General features: G+C 43.2%; 1 protein-coding gene across 16 annotated transcripts in view; it reads left to right on the forward strand.

The window, feature by feature from the left end:
• The first annotated feature begins 1,073 nt into the window (after positions 1–1,073).
• Positions 1,074–17,832, forward strand: part of PCBP3 (poly(rC) binding protein 3) — a 229,965-nt gene continuing 213,206 nt past the window's right edge. For 11 of the 16 annotated variants that reach the window (XM_070796169.1, XM_070796177.1, XM_070796205.1 and 8 more), the window contains exon 1: positions 1,075–1,256. The gene's annotated coding sequence lies outside the window, so the exon portion shown is untranslated. Of the gene's footprint in view, positions 1,257–17,832 lie in introns of all 16 variants that reach the window. The other 5 variants (XM_070796215.1, XM_070796190.1, XM_070796223.1 and 2 more) reach the window with 2 other exon arrangements.

Consider the following 17,832-nt stretch of genomic DNA (forward strand, 5'->3'; position numbering starts at 1 on the left):
ACCGGCGGCAGTACCTGTGACCTGGCTCGAGTCTTTAGTAGGTGGGCTGCAAGAAATAATCCTCTGCTAAGAATAGCCGTAAGGCAGGGATGGGACACTGGGGTTCAGTGCCTCGAAAATGACCACAATAGAAACAAAGTAAAGCAGAACGCAGTTCAGGAGGGATAGAAAAAAGGGTGACGGGACAAAAACACCTGAGACATCCACAGTCCCCTCCTGTCACCTGCGGACAGGTGTGCTGACCAGGCCCCTGAGAACATACATGTGCACGTGCACCGCGTCCTGGGTCTGCTAGGCGGGTAGGCGGACATGTGCGGCCAGACTCAGCGATTCTGCAAAGCGGGATAAGGGGCACCAGGCGGGGGACCGGGACAGGTGGGGGTCTGACTCGTGTCAGGCGGGGGGATGGCGGGGCGCAGTCCCGCTTTCGCGACCGACGCTGGACCCTGCTCCCGGGGCGGAGCGAGGTCAGGCGCGCACCTGGCGGGTGCAGGGGTCAGGCATCTCAGACCGTCCAGACCCGCCCCTGCCCCTGCAGAGACCCGCCCTTTCCCTCCGCCCCTACCGGTACACTCCTCCCCCTGCTCCTACTTCCACGGTCCCGGGACCCGCCCCAGGCCACGCCCCCCCCAGTAGTCCGCCTCCTCCCCATTGATGGTCTCATCCTACCTTGCACAACACCCCTCCTCCTCGCCCGGTTCTGGGGCCCTCCCCACCCTACCGAATCTGTGGACCCGCCCCCTTGCCTCTCCCTTGACACCGCCCCGGTGGGTGGACCTGCCAGCTCGAGGCCCCGCCCCTTTCCATTGACGTCTCCCTCCCCGCATTGGGCTCCGCCCGGATCTGGCCCCGCCCCCCCAGTGAACCTCCAATGGCCCCGCCCTGCCCCGGCCACGCTAATTGGTTTCTTTCTGCGGAGCTTCCTGAGCTTCGATTGGCTGTACTCGTCGCCGTTCCGCTGTTCGATTGGCCTGCGGGGCCCGCTTTCGCGAGGACCTGCTCCTCGACGGGGCGGGGCCAGCGGCGGCGCGCTGCTCAGGATTGGTCAGCGGCTCAGAGGGGGCGGGCCCACGCCGCGCGCAGTGCCTCGCCAGAAGCGCCAGGAGCAGCTACTGCCGCCTCAGTCGCCTCAGTCGCTTCAGGCTTGGTCGCCTCAGGCTCAGGCACCACTGGGATCTTCAGTCCTCACCCCCCAGCCCCGCCCCGGCCGCCCTCCCGTGGGCCGGCCCGCGGGCACGCCCTCTGCCGCGGGACAGGTGAGTGATAGCGGGCAGGGCCGGGGATCGGGGGGTGGGGAATCGGCTGGAGTCCGGGGCCGGGGTCGGGGGTCGAGGGTAGGGGTCCCGGCCAGGGTCGAGCCGGGATCGTAACCAAGGATCGGGAACAAGAATCGGGGGTCGGGGGTCGGAGTCCTGGCCGGGATCGGCGCGGGGGATCGTGGGTCCAATCGGGGCCCCAGACCCCTAACTGGGGTCGAGGTCGAGCCGAGATCGAGGTCGAACCAGGGGTCGGGAACCCGTGACCGGGTTCGGGGTTCGGGCCGGGCAAGGGGCGCAGGTATCCGCCAGACCGAGCTCCGTGGAGAGCGCGGCGGACCCCCGTGGGGCCCGGACCAAGTTGGGCTGCCGCGGGGTCGCGGGCCGGGCGGGGCGGGGCCGAAGGCGGGGCGGGGCGGTCCCGGAGGACCCGGCAGCGCCCCCTCCTCAAGTTGGCGCCGGGGCCGCGCTGCGAGCTCACGGGATAGCCGATCCGGACGGAAACTGGGCGCCGGGAGGGTTTCTGAGTGAAGTGACAGTGCGGCTTCGGCGAAGCGCGGACCCCGCCTGGGCCGCCCTCCGCGATCAGAAGTTGTAAACAAGGATCGCGGGGTTCAGGCTGGCCTGTCAGCCGGTGTCTGCCGCAGGTCTGCTCCGTACTTCAGGAGGCTCACATTTCAAAACGGTGTAAGTTTCGTCGCGTCTGTCTGAGGAAAGATGTGAGGGAAAGCGCATGGTTGGCGCTGGGCTTGGGGCGGCGGGCCCAGGGGAGGGAAGGGGCGCGGGGAGCTCGGGGCGGCGCCGGGACCGAGAGAGGGGATCCGCGGGTGCCCTTTGTGTCCCTTCGCTCACACTCCCAGCATCTGCCGCCTCGACTCGCGTCTGCCTCCCTCCGTGACCAGAGTCAGAGCCTGGAGCAGGGCACCTGCGGCGGTGCGGCCCCCCTCTTCTGGTTGCTGTATGTCCTTCTTTTATTTTGGGGTGGGTCCAAAAGTGTTCTTATTGTTCCCATAAATGTTTCACTCTGGAAGTATTGTTTACTGAGAGTGTGTGTGTATGTGTTTCTCCGCTTTTACTTTTTTACTTAGTACTCCGAAGCACTTGCATAACAAATTTGAAAGTTAACAAAAGCCGGGTCTTAAACCTTGTGCCTGAGGTTGATTATCTTTCCCCACCTTCTTTTGAGGCAACACGGACTTTCGGGTCTCTTTGGCTCTGCATGTGGGCTAAGGGCACTCTGGGGTGATGAGGATTTCTGATGTGTAATTGACTAAAAGGAATCCTAGGGCAGCAGGGCCTTGATGAGAGACGTTTACAGACTAGACTGGGTAATAAACAGACCATGCAATTCACACCATTCCTCTGGCACAGGTTGCCCTCATCCTTCCAGAATTTAATTTGCTGTCAGGGGTGAGCTGTTGCCCTGTTTCTGTTCTTTGAACTTGTCTTTAGAATTGGGAACCAAAGGAAGTGTGCAAAGGTACTTTCCTATTGAAGAAAACTAACTTCCAGTCCTCTCACGCGCAGGAACAACTCATATCATCATAAAATGTCTCAGAGATGTGCATTTTGGCCCAGAGACTGTTTGAAGAACATTGATACTCTGGAGGGGTTGCTGGCAGAATCTGAAACAATCTCATTGATCCTTACATCAGGGGAATTGGAGTAGTTGTGAGTGTTCAGACCCGGAGATCCACCTGATATCAAGGGGTCTTCAAATACAAGTGCAGTCACTGACTGACATTGGTCACTTTTGAGCACTAATGTTCTCTTGTTTGTAGATGCTGTTATTTACACAGTGCAAGTTCATTACAAGTGTGTTAGGTTTTATATAACTTTATGCATGACACGGAGAAGTCAATGGGACCCCACTCCAGTACTCTTGCCTGGAAAATCCCATGGAAGGAGGAGCCTGGAAGGCTGCAGTCCATGGGGTCGCTGAGGGTCAGACACGACTAAGCGACTTCACTTTCACTTTTCACTTTCATGCATTGGAGAAGCAAATGGCAACCCATTCCAGTGTTCTTGCCTTGAGAATCCCAGGGACGGGGGAGCCTGGTGGGCTGCCGTCTATGGGGTTGCACAGAATCGGACACGACTGAAGCGATTTAGCAGCAGCAGCAGCATGCATGGCAACCCACCCCAGTATTCTTGCCTGGAGAATACCCATGGACAGAGGAGCCTGGTGGGCTACAGTCTGTGTCAGACACAACTGAGTGACTAAGCATAGCATGTGTTTTCTTAGCTAATACTCAATATTATAAGGTTTTGAAAAAAGGTTTGCTGGTAAAAGGAGTTTTTGTTTTGTTTTTTAGCTGAAAAGATTAGATAGCCTGTGTGGAAATCAGGGCTTTGTGACTGATATTGCCACAGGTGGTGTTAATTAGTGGCAGTGTTGGACTTTACAACATCACTTTTCCAGATATCTTCATTAATACTCAGAGTTGGAGAAAATACACAGTTTTATGATTACATTTTAAGGGTATTTATGAGAAAATTTCACCATATGGATTTATTTTGTTCCATGTTTAAAAGAGCATGCAGTGTTTATATTTGCAGAAGTCCCACAAGTCCCCTTGAAACAATCTAGCCATTCAAGGTTGGACACTGTTTCTATTCTGGCAGTTTCACTTTCTGGACCTGTAGTCATGAGTCAATGGCAAACTTATTCCTATGTTCACAGAAATCTCAGGGCTTTTTCACAAAGCAGATTTTGGTAGATGAAAGTTGTGCATCCCTTTGGTAAAAAAGGCTGTCTTTTAGGCCATAACAAAGAAAAATACCTGCTCGTGTATTAGAATCAATCCCAAGTTAAACATTAGAATGAATACTGTACCTTTCTGGAGGGCTCTGGAGACAATGGCTCCTCACTCCAGTACTCTTGCCTGGAAAATCGCATGGACGGAGGAGCCTGGTGGGCTGCAGTCCATGGGGTTGCTAAGAGTCAGACATGAGTGAGCGACTTCACTTTCACTTTTCACTTTCACTTTTCACTTTCCTGCATTGGAGAAGGAAATGGCAACCCACTCCAGTGTTCTTGCCTGGAGAATCCCAGGGACGGGGGAGCCTGGTGGACTGCCGTCTATGGGGTCGCACAGAGTTGGACACGACTGAAGCGACTTAGCAGCAGCTGCAGCAGCAGCTGGTGTTACTTGTCAGCGCTGGCTGCAGAGACTCTTAAAAGCTCCCAGCCCCACTGTCCATGGTGCTGAATACATGCCCGTTTATTTCTGGGTTTTTCTTTTTTTTTGGTCTCAAATTTCCTTTCCAGTGTGAGTGTGGTTTTGGAGTTTTAAAATGAATTTCAGGATTCACACTATTAAAGAAGAGTTGAACAAAGGAATCCTATTGGACCTGAATGGAAGTATGCCTTTTAAAAACTCAAGGCATATTAATATCTCTTTTTCTAAAATGTTGATAATTGTGCTGATTCAACCTATGCTTTGGTTAGTCCCCTTCACCCCAGGTGAGAATTTTCCTCCTACAGTATGGACATCAACTAACAAGCCATTGAAATTAAGTGAGACCCTGTTTGCTTAACTAACACCCTCTTTAAAAATGTACTCTTCACTAAAATATACATATATATTTGTACATAGAGGCACTTTACTTTTCCCTAAACAGAGTTGGGGTTTCCCTGGTGGTTCAGTGGTAAAGAATCATTCTGTAATGCAGGAGATGCAGGCTCAGTCCCTGGGTCTAGAAGATCCCCTGGAGAAGGAAATGGCAACCCACTCCAGTATTCTTGCCTGCCTGTAGCAGTTAGAATGAAGGGTGTTAATCAGTTGACTTTAAAACAAATTATCCTGAATTGTCCAAATGGGCCTAAAGTTGTCACAAGGGTCATTAAATATGGAAGAGAGATGCAGAAAAGTCAGTGTCAGAGTGCTGTGAAGTGAGGAAGACTCTACCCTTCACTGCTGGTTTTGGAGATGAAAGGGATCATGAACTAAGGAATACAGGCAGCCTCCAGACTCTGGAAAAGGTGAGAAAATTGATTCTCCAGTCAAGCTTCCAGAAAGGAACACAACTGGGCTGACACTTTGATTCTAGCCCATTGAGACCTGTGTCTGACGTCCTCCCATCCAAGCACTAACCAGGCCCGACCCTGCTTAACTTCCAAGATCAGCTGAGATTGGGTCCGTTTAGGGTGGTATGGCTGTAGACTGACTTCTGACCTCTTGCACTGTAAGGTAATTAATTTGTGTTATGTTAAACCATTATATTCAATGGAAAATTTTTTAGAGCTGCTGCAAGAAACTGATTTGGGACTCTGCTCTAGAAAGTTTCAGCTGGGGAAATTTAAAGAGGAAGTAACCTGGTCAGTTTGGCTGTAGAAGATAAACAGATCCAGTTGCTATTTAGGAGGAGGTTGCCCTAAGTTAGCAGGGTTCTGATCCCCAGTTTCATTTCCTGGCAAGACTGGTTTCTGACATTGCGTTAGCTGGCTTGAATCCCAGTTGAAGTTTTCCTCTAAGCATCCTGCTCAGCCTCCACCCCTTCTGTTGCCATGTCCCACTGGTCCGCTTTTCCCTGTGCTGGGAACACAGGGGAGAGTGGATCAGGTATACATCTATCTATGCATGATATTGTGGGGATTGTGGGATCATAGGGTAGGCCCAGTTCCAACCGCAAAGCTGTTGCAAACAACGTCCCAAAGGTTTGTTTCTTCATTTCCTTGCTGATCCTTTGTAATTCAGATGTTTAATTGTTGTCCGTTGAGTAGATAATGAAACATCTCACTGTTTTAATTTCTATTTCCTTGATTACTAGTGAGTTTGAGGATTTTTTTACCCATTTATTGGCTTCCTGAGTTTTCAAGTCTATAAATTGTATTCTTATATTGCTCGTCTGTTTTTGTGCCTGGGTTATCCTTTTTATAGCTTTTTTGAAGTTCTTTATATATTTGGATTCTATTTGTGTCCTATTTTTTTATCCTTTTAAAAATGCTATTTTGATGAACAGATGTTTAATTTTAATGTCGTCAAATTTATCAATCTTTTTCTTACTGTTTGTGGTTATTAAGTCTTATTTAAGAAATTGTTTGTTACCTCATGGTCATAAGATATGCTCCTCTTAAAGATTTTTAAAAAATATTTCCTCCTTATATTCTACTTTGAACTTATTTTTGTATGAAGCAGGAGGTAGAGATATGATTTTAGATTTTTTTTCCCTTCTGCCAGTACTGTTTATTGAGTACCATTCTTTCCCCAGTGATTTGCAGTACTGTCTTTGAAACATACCAGACCTCACAAATGTGTGGATCTGTTTTGAATTTCTCCATGTAAATAGTTATAATTTCATTTCTTCCTTCCTAGTCCTTAAATCTTTTATTTTATTTTATTTTTTTGTCTTATTCCCTTTGTTTGGACCACTAAACAAAGTTGCATAGAAATTGTGGTAAGGCTATCCTAATATTATTTTTCAGTTTAAAGGCAATGTTTTCAAACTGTTAAATATGAAGTTTGTTGTGTACTGGTAGATTCCTTTTATTAGGGTAAGGATGGTCTTACCTAGTAAATATTTTAAAAAATCATTTATAGATTTTTAATTTTATCAGGTGGTTTCTTTACCTATTTTATAATTTTACATATTTTCTTCCTTGAACTCTGAGGTGAAATATTTTAAAATTTTAAATCATCATTAGTATTTTTAATTTTAAATCATCATTGGTTTCTTGGGATCAACTCTACTTTGTCATGATACACTACATTTAAAAATTATTATTGGATCCAAGTATGTAATCTTTCACTTTTGATTTTGGTATATATTTCATAAGAAGTATTGATGATAATCTTTTCTTATATTGCTCTTAATCAGCTTTGGTATCAAGATGATGCTTCATCATCTCTGCAGTAATTTCTGAAAGGGAGAGATGTTTGTTCCTTGGAAGTTTGGCAGAACTGCTTCCTAAATGTTCTAGATGTGGACCCTTTTAGAACATGGAGACACTTGCAGTTAATCACTTTAGAAGCTGGTCCATTCTGTTCACATTTTTTTGGCTGGAGAGAGTCATTCTGGATATGCCTAGTTTCAAATGGAGCAGGAAGGTGGAGTCTTCCATGTTCTGGAAGTTTAGAACAACTGGAGACTGGTAAATATTAGTAATATTTAACCACACTGTGGAAGCTAATTGATGTCTGTGCTGCCAAATAAGCCAAAATTAAAACTGTGTTCCTCTCGAGGTCTTGTTCCAAGTTTTTCCAAGTATGTTGTCTATCAAGGGGCCAGTTAGATTTCTTGTGAACAAACTATCCTGCTCACTTTCTCCAGAACCCATCTTGGGAGTTCCTGCTTCTCTACCTCTCCTCATTGCAGAGGAAATATCTCTCATTCTCATTCCTTTCCCCTGATCAAAATCTTAATCATCCTTCACGGCTGGCACAGGACCTGCTGAAATCCTCTACATGAACTCTGACTCATTGTGAACATTCCCATCACTTTTTACAGTACTGTCCTACGTCAGAGATGCAAAGGGCAGGATTCAGTTGTGTTTATGAGTGGTTGGTTGATCAGAAGAGTCTTCACATCCAAGTGCAAGCTTCTCTCCTTTGTCTGAGCTCTGCAGTGGGAAGCTAGGTAGAGTGGACAGACTGTGTGAATGAAGTTGAGCTCACCATGTCCTCACCTTCTAGTATTCACACCTTGTTTAATACCCCCATCCCCATTGAGGTGGGACCTGTGACTTGCTTCTAACTAATGGAATAAGGCAAAAGTGATGGGACACAAATTCCATTATTATGTTACATTATGCGATTCTGTCTTGCTAGAAAATGATTTGCTGTTGTTGTTGCTTAATCACTAAGTCACGTCCTACTCTTTGTGACCCCGTGGACTGTAGCCCATCAGGCTCCTCTGTTCATGGGATTTCTCAGGCATGAATACTGGAGTGGGTTGCCATTGACTTCTCCAGGGGATCTTCTCAACCCGGGGATTGAATCTGCATCTCTTGCATTGGCAGGTGGGTTCTTTACCACTGAGCCACCAGGAAGCCCGGAAACTGATTTAGAGAGTCTCTCTGCTGGCTTGAGTAAGCGCCCAAGTTGGAGAAGCCCACGTGGCAGGAACTGCAAGGTGGCCTTTAGGAGCTGAGGGCCACCTCCAGAGACAACCAGTGGGAAGTAGGGACCCTCAGTCTTACAGCAAGGAAGCAACTTCCACCAACAACCTGAGTGAGTTTGGAAGCAGATTCTTCCCCAGTAAAGCCTGCAAATGAGAATATAATCTTGCCAACATCATGACTGCAGCCTTATGAGACCCTAAGCAGAGGACCCAGTCAAGCCTGTTCAGACTGTGGCCTTGCTACAGTTTGTCATGCAGCTGTAGAAGACTAATGCACCAGATTTGTACTGACCTCCCAGTGACCTCACTAGAAGTGGGTTTAGGCTGATGAAGGTTGTTTGAATCTATTGGGGATAATCAATTTTTAAATTATTAAAATCTTTTTCTATTTATAAAAGAATTGAAATAGGCAGAAAGTATAAAGCACAAAATCAACATCATCTATAATCTTATCACGCAAGGATAGCCAATTTTTTCTACTTTTATATAATATATGATATGCATTTCCTCAAGGTGGGATTCATTCCATAACATGTTTTATGAACAACTTTCTTCTTTGTAGATAGTGAACATTTTTTGCATCATATCATATTTTTCTAAATTATTATTTTGAATGACTGCATAATATTCCAATGGGTATCCCAATTTATTGAACCACTTTCATATAGCTGAGCATTGATGCCATTTATAATATTTACCTTAATGAATAATTCTTTGATAAGTATCCTATACAAAACTCATTGTGTGTATCCTTGATTATTTCTGAAACAGATTTCTAAAGGCAGAATTCTCATGTCAAAACTTGTAGAAGTTTTTAAACTTTTTGATATTAACCATACAGCTTCCAGTGTTCTTTAAAAAGTGTACAACTCAAGTATCTGTTTCTGTAACTCACCACATGGGGATAGGACAGAACTATTGATTTTTCAGCATTTAGATTCCTGTTTTCCTAACCCTGTTTGCAAAGTGCTTTTAAATTATTCATTAAAGTGCAGTATTCTATTTATAGACACATTTGTGTATGAGATCGCTCCCTTAATGTCTGGGCAAAAAGCCTTTGAATTGCTATTATCACATCCCTATCTTTGCAAATCCTTTTCTACTCCTATCCACCCTTTCTTTGTTTTCAACCAAATAGAGACACTGAAAACAAGGTTTTATAGTTGAAATGGTTACTCAGATGAAGTGGCTCTTCTGAATGAGCTCTTGTTCTTTTCTTCTCATCGTTCATTAACTAGTTGACTTCAAAAAGATGAAAGATCAGAAAAGTATTAATTACTAATTCAAAAATACTTCTTCTTGATTCATAAAATAAGGAGTGCTTATTTATAAATTTTATGAAATAGTGATTAGCATCAAAAGCAGAATAAAATTCTTTAATTCCACCACCCACAGATGACTACAATATGAACAAAACTTGTTCATATTAGCCTATTATCATTTATCGATTAGATGCTGATTACTAATGTTTTAGGGGAAATTTTTGAGTCCATGTCTATGAATGAAATTGATCTGTAATTTTCTTTTCCTATAGCTGTTCACCGTCTAATTTGAGATGAATGGTTACTTTATCATTTGCAGCTTTTATCTTTTACTAGTATGTGCATTTAAGGTGGCACGTTTCCTTATAAATGTTTCAGCTGCATCATACAGAGTTTGATTTGGTGTATTTTCATCATTGTTTAGTAAATGCTATGCACTAAATTGTTCTTCCCTCAAATTCCCCTGCTGAAGCTCAAACCCCAGATTCATGGTACTGGGAGATGGGGCCTTCAGGATGTGATTAGGTTTAAAAGAGTGTGAGGTCCTTATGAAGGGATTAGTGCCTTATAGGAAGAGACCAGAGACCCCCTTCTCTCTTTCCTTGCCATGTGAAGTCACAACAAGAAAGCGGCCAGCTGGAAGTGAGGTAGTGGGCCTTCACCAGAACATGACCATGTCAGCACCTTGATCTCAGACTTCCCAGCCTCCAGAACTGAGAAGTAAATGTCTAAGCCCCCAGTCTCTGGTATTTTGTTATAGCAGCCTGAGCTAGTACAATATAATTTCCATTATGATATTTTTCTTTGATTTGTAAGTCATTTAGAAGAATATTTTAAAATTTCCAAACATCTGCATATTTTATTTTATTCTTTTCTATCACAACTGAATTGCCCAGGGATCATGCTCTTTATTTTAATCTTTTGAAATTTTCTGATGTGCCTTATAGTAGAATATGGTCTATATGTTTTCTCAAATGTTCCTGTGTGCTTGAAAAGAGTTCAGTTCAGTGTTCTATATATTCTATTCAGCTAACTCGATAAGCATATTACTCACGTCTTCTGTTTTCTGACTGCCTTTTTGTCTGGTTGTTATATCTGTTACTAAGATAATTACACAATTTCATTGTGATTATGGATTTGTCTTATTTCTTCTTGTAGTTATGTCAACTTTTATTTATATACTTTGAAACCATATTATTAGGAGAATGCAAATTTAAAATTGTTATGTTTTCCTGATGAATTCAGACTTTAATTATTATGAGTGGTTCTCTTTATCTCTAGTAATGTATCTTTGCCTTTTTGTTGTAGTGTGTCTAATACTGTTATGGCTATATCAGATTTCTTTAGGCTCATATTTGCATGAAATCTTTGTTTTTTATCATTTTACTTTCAGCCTTACTATGTTTTTATACCTTAGATATATCTCTTGCAAAGGTTATACAGTTAGATTTTTTTCATCCAATCTGATTATCTTTGTCCTCTAATGGGAGCATTCAACTCATTTACATTGAATGTAATTACGATCTATTTGAGTTTAAATCTACAGGCCTATTATATGTCACTCTTGTCCCATGTTTTCGGTGTTTATTTTTCTCTCTTGTGTTATTTGAAACTAGTATTATGATTTTGAAAAATCATTCTGCTTTTCCACTTTCTCTAGTGTATTGGAGGTTATATATTCTATTTTCTTTTTGTGGTTACTATGTGAATTAGATAATGTGTTATTAACTCATCCAGATAATTCATTTATACTTTCCTCTTGGGCCATCCAGAGATCACAGTTTCTTAGAATACTTAAACTCCATTCTCCCCTCCAGATTTATGTGTGCTTGTAACTGTATATTTTAATTCTATATGCTCTTTTTAAACTCAATGAAGTAACATTAACAGTGTTAATATTTAACATACTGTCCATGTTCATTTAGATTTACTCATCCTGATAGCTTAGTTGGTAAAGAATCTGCCTGCAATGCAGGAGACCCTGGTTCAGTTCCTGGGTTGGGAAGATCTGCTGGAGAAGGGATAGGCTACCCATGCCAGTATTCTTGGGCTTCCCTTCTGGCTCAGATGGTAAAGAATCCGCCTGCAATGTGGGGTGGGTTCAATCCCTGTCTCCCCTGGAGAAGGGAAAGGCTAGCCACTCCAGTAGTCTGGCCTGCTATACTATACAGTCCATGGGGTCGAAAAGAGCTGGACACAACGGAACGACTTTCTCTTTCACTTATCTGTTCTTTGCTTTTCATTGCTCTCTTACATTTCTGACCTTTATTTTGGGATCATTTCCCTTCTGCCTAAAGAGCCTTCTTTAGAAATTCCACTTTTTGCTTATCAACTGATAGTAGACACTCCTGATTTTTCTAAAAGTACTTAGATTTCACTTTTATTATTTAAAAAATTCCTTTACTTAAAATTTTGGGGGGTATATTTTACATGTGTAAAATTCACCTTTTTAAAGTTTAGATTCAGTGGTTTTTGGTATTTACAAAGTTGTACAACTTTCATCAATACCTAATTTCAGAGCATTTTTATCAATTTAAAAAAAACCCTCATACCTCTTAACAGTCACTCCCCATTCCTCCCTTCCCCCAGAACTTGGCAACCATTACTCTACTTTCTGTCTATAAGATTTTGCTTAATATGTACTTTTCATATGGGTGGAGTCATAAATATGTGACCTCTGGTATCTAGCTGCTTTCATTTACTAGAATAATGTCAAGGTCCTTCCATGATCCACCGTAGCATGGCTGATTAGTATGTATGGATAGATTGCATTTTGCTTATCCATTCATCAGTAGGCAGACATTTGACTTTTTTGCATTTTTTTGTCTATTATGAGTAATGTGCTGTCAACAGTCATGTGCAAATTTTTTTATGTACAAATTTTTGTATGAAAACATGTTTTCATTTCTTTTGACTATATACTTAGGAGTGAAATTGCTGGGTCAGATAATAACTCTAACTTTTTGAGTAACTGCCAGACTATTTTCCAAAGACGCTGTACCATTTTATCCTACCAGCCATGCATAAGTGTTCGTTTTTCCACATCTTCATCAATACTTGTTATTTTCAATTTTTTGATTGTTGCCATCCTAGTGGGTGTGAAGTGGTATCTAACTGTGGTATTGATTAGTATTTCCCTAATAACTGATGCTTTTGAGCACTTTTTTGTGTGCTCATAGCCATTTGTATGGGAGAAGGCAATGGCACCCCACTCCAGTACTCTTGCCTGGCAAATCCCATGGACGGAGGAGCCTGATGGGCTGCAGTCCATGGGGTCGTGAAGAGTCAGACATGATTGAGTGACTTCACTTTCACTTTTCACTTTCATGCATTGGAGAAGGAAATGGCAACCCACTCCAGTGTTCTTGCCTGGAGAATCCCAGGGACGGCGGAGCCTGGTGGGCTGCCATCTATGGGGTCGCACAAAGTCGGACACGACTGAAGCGACTTAGCAGCAGCAGCAGCAGCAGGAGCAGCAGCCATTTGTATATCTTTGGAGAAATTCCTGTTTAGATCCTTTGGCCATTTTAAAGTTGGATTGTCTTTTTATTGCTGGGCTGTAAAGAACCTGCCTGCCAGTGCAGAAGACATAAGAGATGTGGGTTCGATCTCTGGGGGAGGGCATGGCAACCTACTCTAATATTCTTGTCTGGAGAATCCCATGGACAGAGGAGCCTGGTGGGCCATAGTCCATAGGGTTGCACAGAGTTGGACATAACTGAAGTGACTTAGCACTAGCACAAAAATTCTTTATTGTTTACCAATTCCTTATCAGATATATGATTTGTAAGTATTTCCAAATCTTGTGAGTTGCCTTTTCACTTTCATGATAGTGTCCTTTGATGCACATTTTCATGAAGACTAATTTATCTATTTTTTCTTTTGTTGCTTGTGCTTTAGGTGTTATATTTAAGACAGCATTGCCTAATCCCAGATTACAAAGAATCACACCTGTGTTTTATTCTAAAGTTTTAGCTCTTAAATTCAGGCTTTTGATACATTTTGAGTTAATTTTTATGTATGGTGTGAGGGAGTAGCGTCTGTATCTGTCTATCCAGTTGTCTGAGCACCATTTTTTGAAAAGACTATTTCCTCAGTGAATGGTCTTTTAACAGCTTTGTTGAAAATCAGTTGACCATAGAACATGGGTTTATTTCTGGACTCTCAATCTGAGTCCATCCATCTGTATATCTATCTTTATGCCAAAACCACAGAGTCACGATTACTGGAACTTTGTGGTAAGTTTTGAAATTGGGAAGTGTGAGTCCTCCAACTTTGTTGTTCTTATTTAAGATTGTTTTGGTTATTCCCGATCCCTTGCATTTCCATGATTTTTAGGATTAGCTTGTCAATTTTTGCATAAAAGGCAGCTGGAATTTTGGTAGGGATTGCATTGAATGTGTAGATCAATCTGGGAATACTGCTATTTTGACTGTAGTAAGTCTTCTAATCCACGAGCATGGAATTTATTAGCTGTAATAGTTTTTTTTTAGTGGATTCTGAACGTTTTCTGTGTGTATATAGTTACTTTTATGCCTTCCTTTCTAATCTGATGCCCTGTAGTTGATTTATTTGGCCGCACTAGGTCTTAGTCATAGGTATCTGGGGACATCCATCTTTGTTGCAGCATGTGTGATCTTTGGTTGTGTCATATCAACTCTTAGTTGTGGCATGTGGGATCTTGTCCCCTGACCAGGGATCGAACCCGGGCCCCCTGCACTGGGAGCTTAGCTACTGGACCACCAGGAAAGTCCCTGTATTTTTATTTCTTGTGTGATTGCCCTAGTTATAACTCCTAGTATAATGTTGAAGTGTCTTAGCAGAAGTGGACACCCTTGTCTTCCTGATCTTAGGGGGAGAGCTTTCAGCCTTTCACCACTAATTATATTGTTAGCTTCGGATTTTTGTAAATGCCCTTTTTTAGGTTGAGGAAGTTTCCATTTAGTTTTATTTTGTTTTTTTAATCATAAAAGATTATTATTGTCAGATGCTTCCTCTAATCTATTGAGATGATCATGTGGTTTTGTCCCTCTTAATGTTGCGCATTACATTGACCGATGTTCACATGTTGAAGGAACCCTGCATTCCTTAGGTAAATTCCGGTTAGTCATGGTGGATAATCCTGTTATATGTTGCTAGATTTAGATTGTTAGTGTTCTATTGAGGATTTCTGCATATGTATTCATTAGGCATATTGGTCCATAGTTTTCTTTTTTCTTGGTGATATCTTTGGTTTTGATATCGGGATTATATTGGTCTCTTAGAATGAATTGGGAAGTGTCCTTTTGTACTTTTTGGAAGAGTCTGTGAAGGATTGATGCTAATTCTTTAAATATTTGGCAGAAGTCACTAGTGAAGTCAGTTTGTTATTGTTCAGTTGCTAACTCATGTCCAACTCTTTTCGATCCCATGGACTGCAGCTTGCCAGGCTTCCCTATCCTTCACTATCTTCCTCCTGGAGTTTGCTCAAACTCATGTCCATTGAGTCAGCTATCTCATCCTTTGTTATCCCCTTCTCCTGCCCTCAGTCTTTCCCAGCATCAGGGTCTTTTCCAATGACTCAACTCTTTGCATCAGGTGGCCAAAGTATTGGAGCTTCAGTATCAGTCCTTCCAATGAATATTCAGGTTTGATTTCCTTTAGGACTGACTGGCTTGATTTCCTTGCTGTCCAAGGGACTCTTCAAGAGTCTTTTCCAGAACCTTAGTTCAAAAGGATCAATTCTTCAGCAGTTGGTCCTGGACTTTTCCTTATGAGAAGTTTTTCAGTTACTAAATCAAAGTCTTTACCTGTCTTAGGTCTATTCAGATTTTTTATTTCTTATTGAATCAATTTTGGTAATTTTTGTCTTTCTAGGAATTCAGGCATTACACCTAGGTTATCTAGGCAAACAATTGCTCATTGTATTTCTTGATGATCCTTTTTATTTCTGTAAAGTTCTTAATTTCATTTTTGATTTTAGTAATTTAAGTGTTCCTTCTCTTTTTCTTGTAGATATGGATATGGGTAAAGTTTTTTTGGATCTTTTCATAGAATCAACTTCTGGTTTCATTGTTTTTTGTTCTCTATTTTCTATTTCTTAATTCATTTATTTTTGTGCTAATACTTGCATTTTCCTTTCTTCTGCTTACTTTGTATTTAGTTTGTTCTTTTCTAATTTCTTAAGGTGGATGGATGGTTAAGTTATTGATTTGAGATATTCTTTTATAATATAGGTATTCACAGCTATAGATTTGTCTCATCAGTGATGAGATAAATTGCTGCCTATCAATGTTTTGGTATGTTGTGATTTCATTTTCAGTCATCTCAAAGTATTTTCTAATTTTCTCTGTGCTTTCTTCTTTGATTCCATGTTTCTTTAGGAATGTGTTGTTTAATTATTACAAAGTTGTGAATGTTTATATTTGTGTTCTTGATGTCTGAATTTCTTTCCCTTGCCATCAGAAAACATACTTTGATTTCTTTCCTTTAAATGACATTTCTTTCCTTTAAATGACTTTTGACATTTGTTTTTTGAGTGTAACATTTAGTCTCTCCTGGAGAATGTTCCATGTGTACTTTAAAATAACATGTTTTGAAAACTTAGCCAAGATGGTGGAGTAGGAAGACCCTGAGCTCACATCCTTATGGGCACGCCAAAATTACGACTACTTACAGAGCAACTATTTATGAGAAAGACTGGAATCTACTGGAACAGATCTTCTGCTACTAAAGATATAGAGAAGAAATTAGATGGATAGGAGGGATAGCGTTGCATTATAGTCAAGACCCATACCCCTGGATGTTGCTGCTGCTAAGTCACTTCAGTTGTGTCTGACTCTATGTGACCCCATAGACGGGAGCCCACCAGGCTCCCCCGTCCCTGGGATTCTCCAGGCAAGAACACTGGAGTGGGTTGCTATTTCCTTCTCCAATGCATGAAAGTGAAAAGTGAAAGTGAAGTCGCTCAGTCGTATCTGACTCATAGCGACCCCATGGACTGCAGCCTACCAGGCTCCTCCGTCCATGGGATTTTCCAGGCAGGAGTATTGGAGTAGGGTGCCATTGCCTTCTCTGACCCCTGGATGGGTGACCCATAAATGGGAGAATAATAATAATTTCAGAGGTTTTCTCCAAAGCATGAGAGGTCCAAATGCCATGTGGGGCTCTCCATCCTGGGGGTCCTGTATCAGGAAAATAAGCCTGTAGAATGTTTGGCTTTTTGAAGGTCAGGGAGCTAACTTTTGGGAGAGCCTGAGGGCTGTAGGAAATAGACACTCTGCTCTTAAAATGTGTACACAAAATCTCATATGATATGGGACCCAGGACAGAAGCACTAATTTGAGAGGAGCCTGGGTCAAGCCCACCGACTGATTTTGGAGAGCCTCCCAGAGAGGCAGGAGGCAACTGGAGCTCATCCTGGAGACATAGACAGGGGGACAGCCATTTTGGGGAGCTTCTGTCACATAGACACTGGTGCTGGGAAGTACCATTTTGGAATTCTTTCTCTAGCTTATTAGCCTTGGAGCCCAGCTCTGCCTATGCCCACCAGCCTCTAGATACCAGGAGATACCTCAGGTCAAGCAAATAGCTGGATGAGGACGTAGCCTCATCCCTATTGTAGCAGACTGCCTTAAGACCCCTTGAGCCCACAGTCACCCCTGGATATGTCCACCAGAGGACCAGGACCCAGCCTGGCACACTAGTGCACAGGCACTAGACTCTGGCCTGTAACCAGAGAACTTGGGATACAGCTCTGCCTACCAGTCAGCAGGTACCACCTCCAGAAAACCCTGGGCCCAAGCCCCACCCATTAGCAGGCAGACACTAGCATCAGGAGTACCACAGCCCTGCAACTGCCATGGCAGGGTTCAGCCCTCCCACAAATAAGCTGGCACCAGCCTTGGGACCCACTGGGCCACTGCCCACACCAGAATCCACTTCAGACACTTTAGGCCCTCAGCCACCTGCCCTAGGATCTGGCCCTAGGCACCAGAGGGCCTACACAAACTTCAGGATACTGTGTACTCTGCAGCCAGCAGCGTCAGGAACTGACCCCACCAACTAGTGGCCCAAAACTGCCCTGGGACCCCTGGGTCATGCAGCTAAATCCTAGGACCCAGAACTATCTGTCAGTAGGCCAGCACTAGCCTCAGGACCTGGCTTCATCCACCAGTGGTCAGGCACCAGTCCCGGGAACTTCTGGATTCTTATCTTACCCATCAGCAGATGGGCACTAGATCTAGGAACACCTGCCTTGGAAGACACACCCC

Source organism: Bos indicus, chromosome 1 (genome assembly GCF_029378745.1).
Source record: "Bos indicus isolate NIAB-ARS_2022 breed Sahiwal x Tharparkar chromosome 1, NIAB-ARS_B.indTharparkar_mat_pri_1.0, whole genome shotgun sequence".
Lineage (NCBI taxonomy): Eukaryota > Metazoa > Chordata > Mammalia > Artiodactyla > Bovidae > Bos > Bos indicus.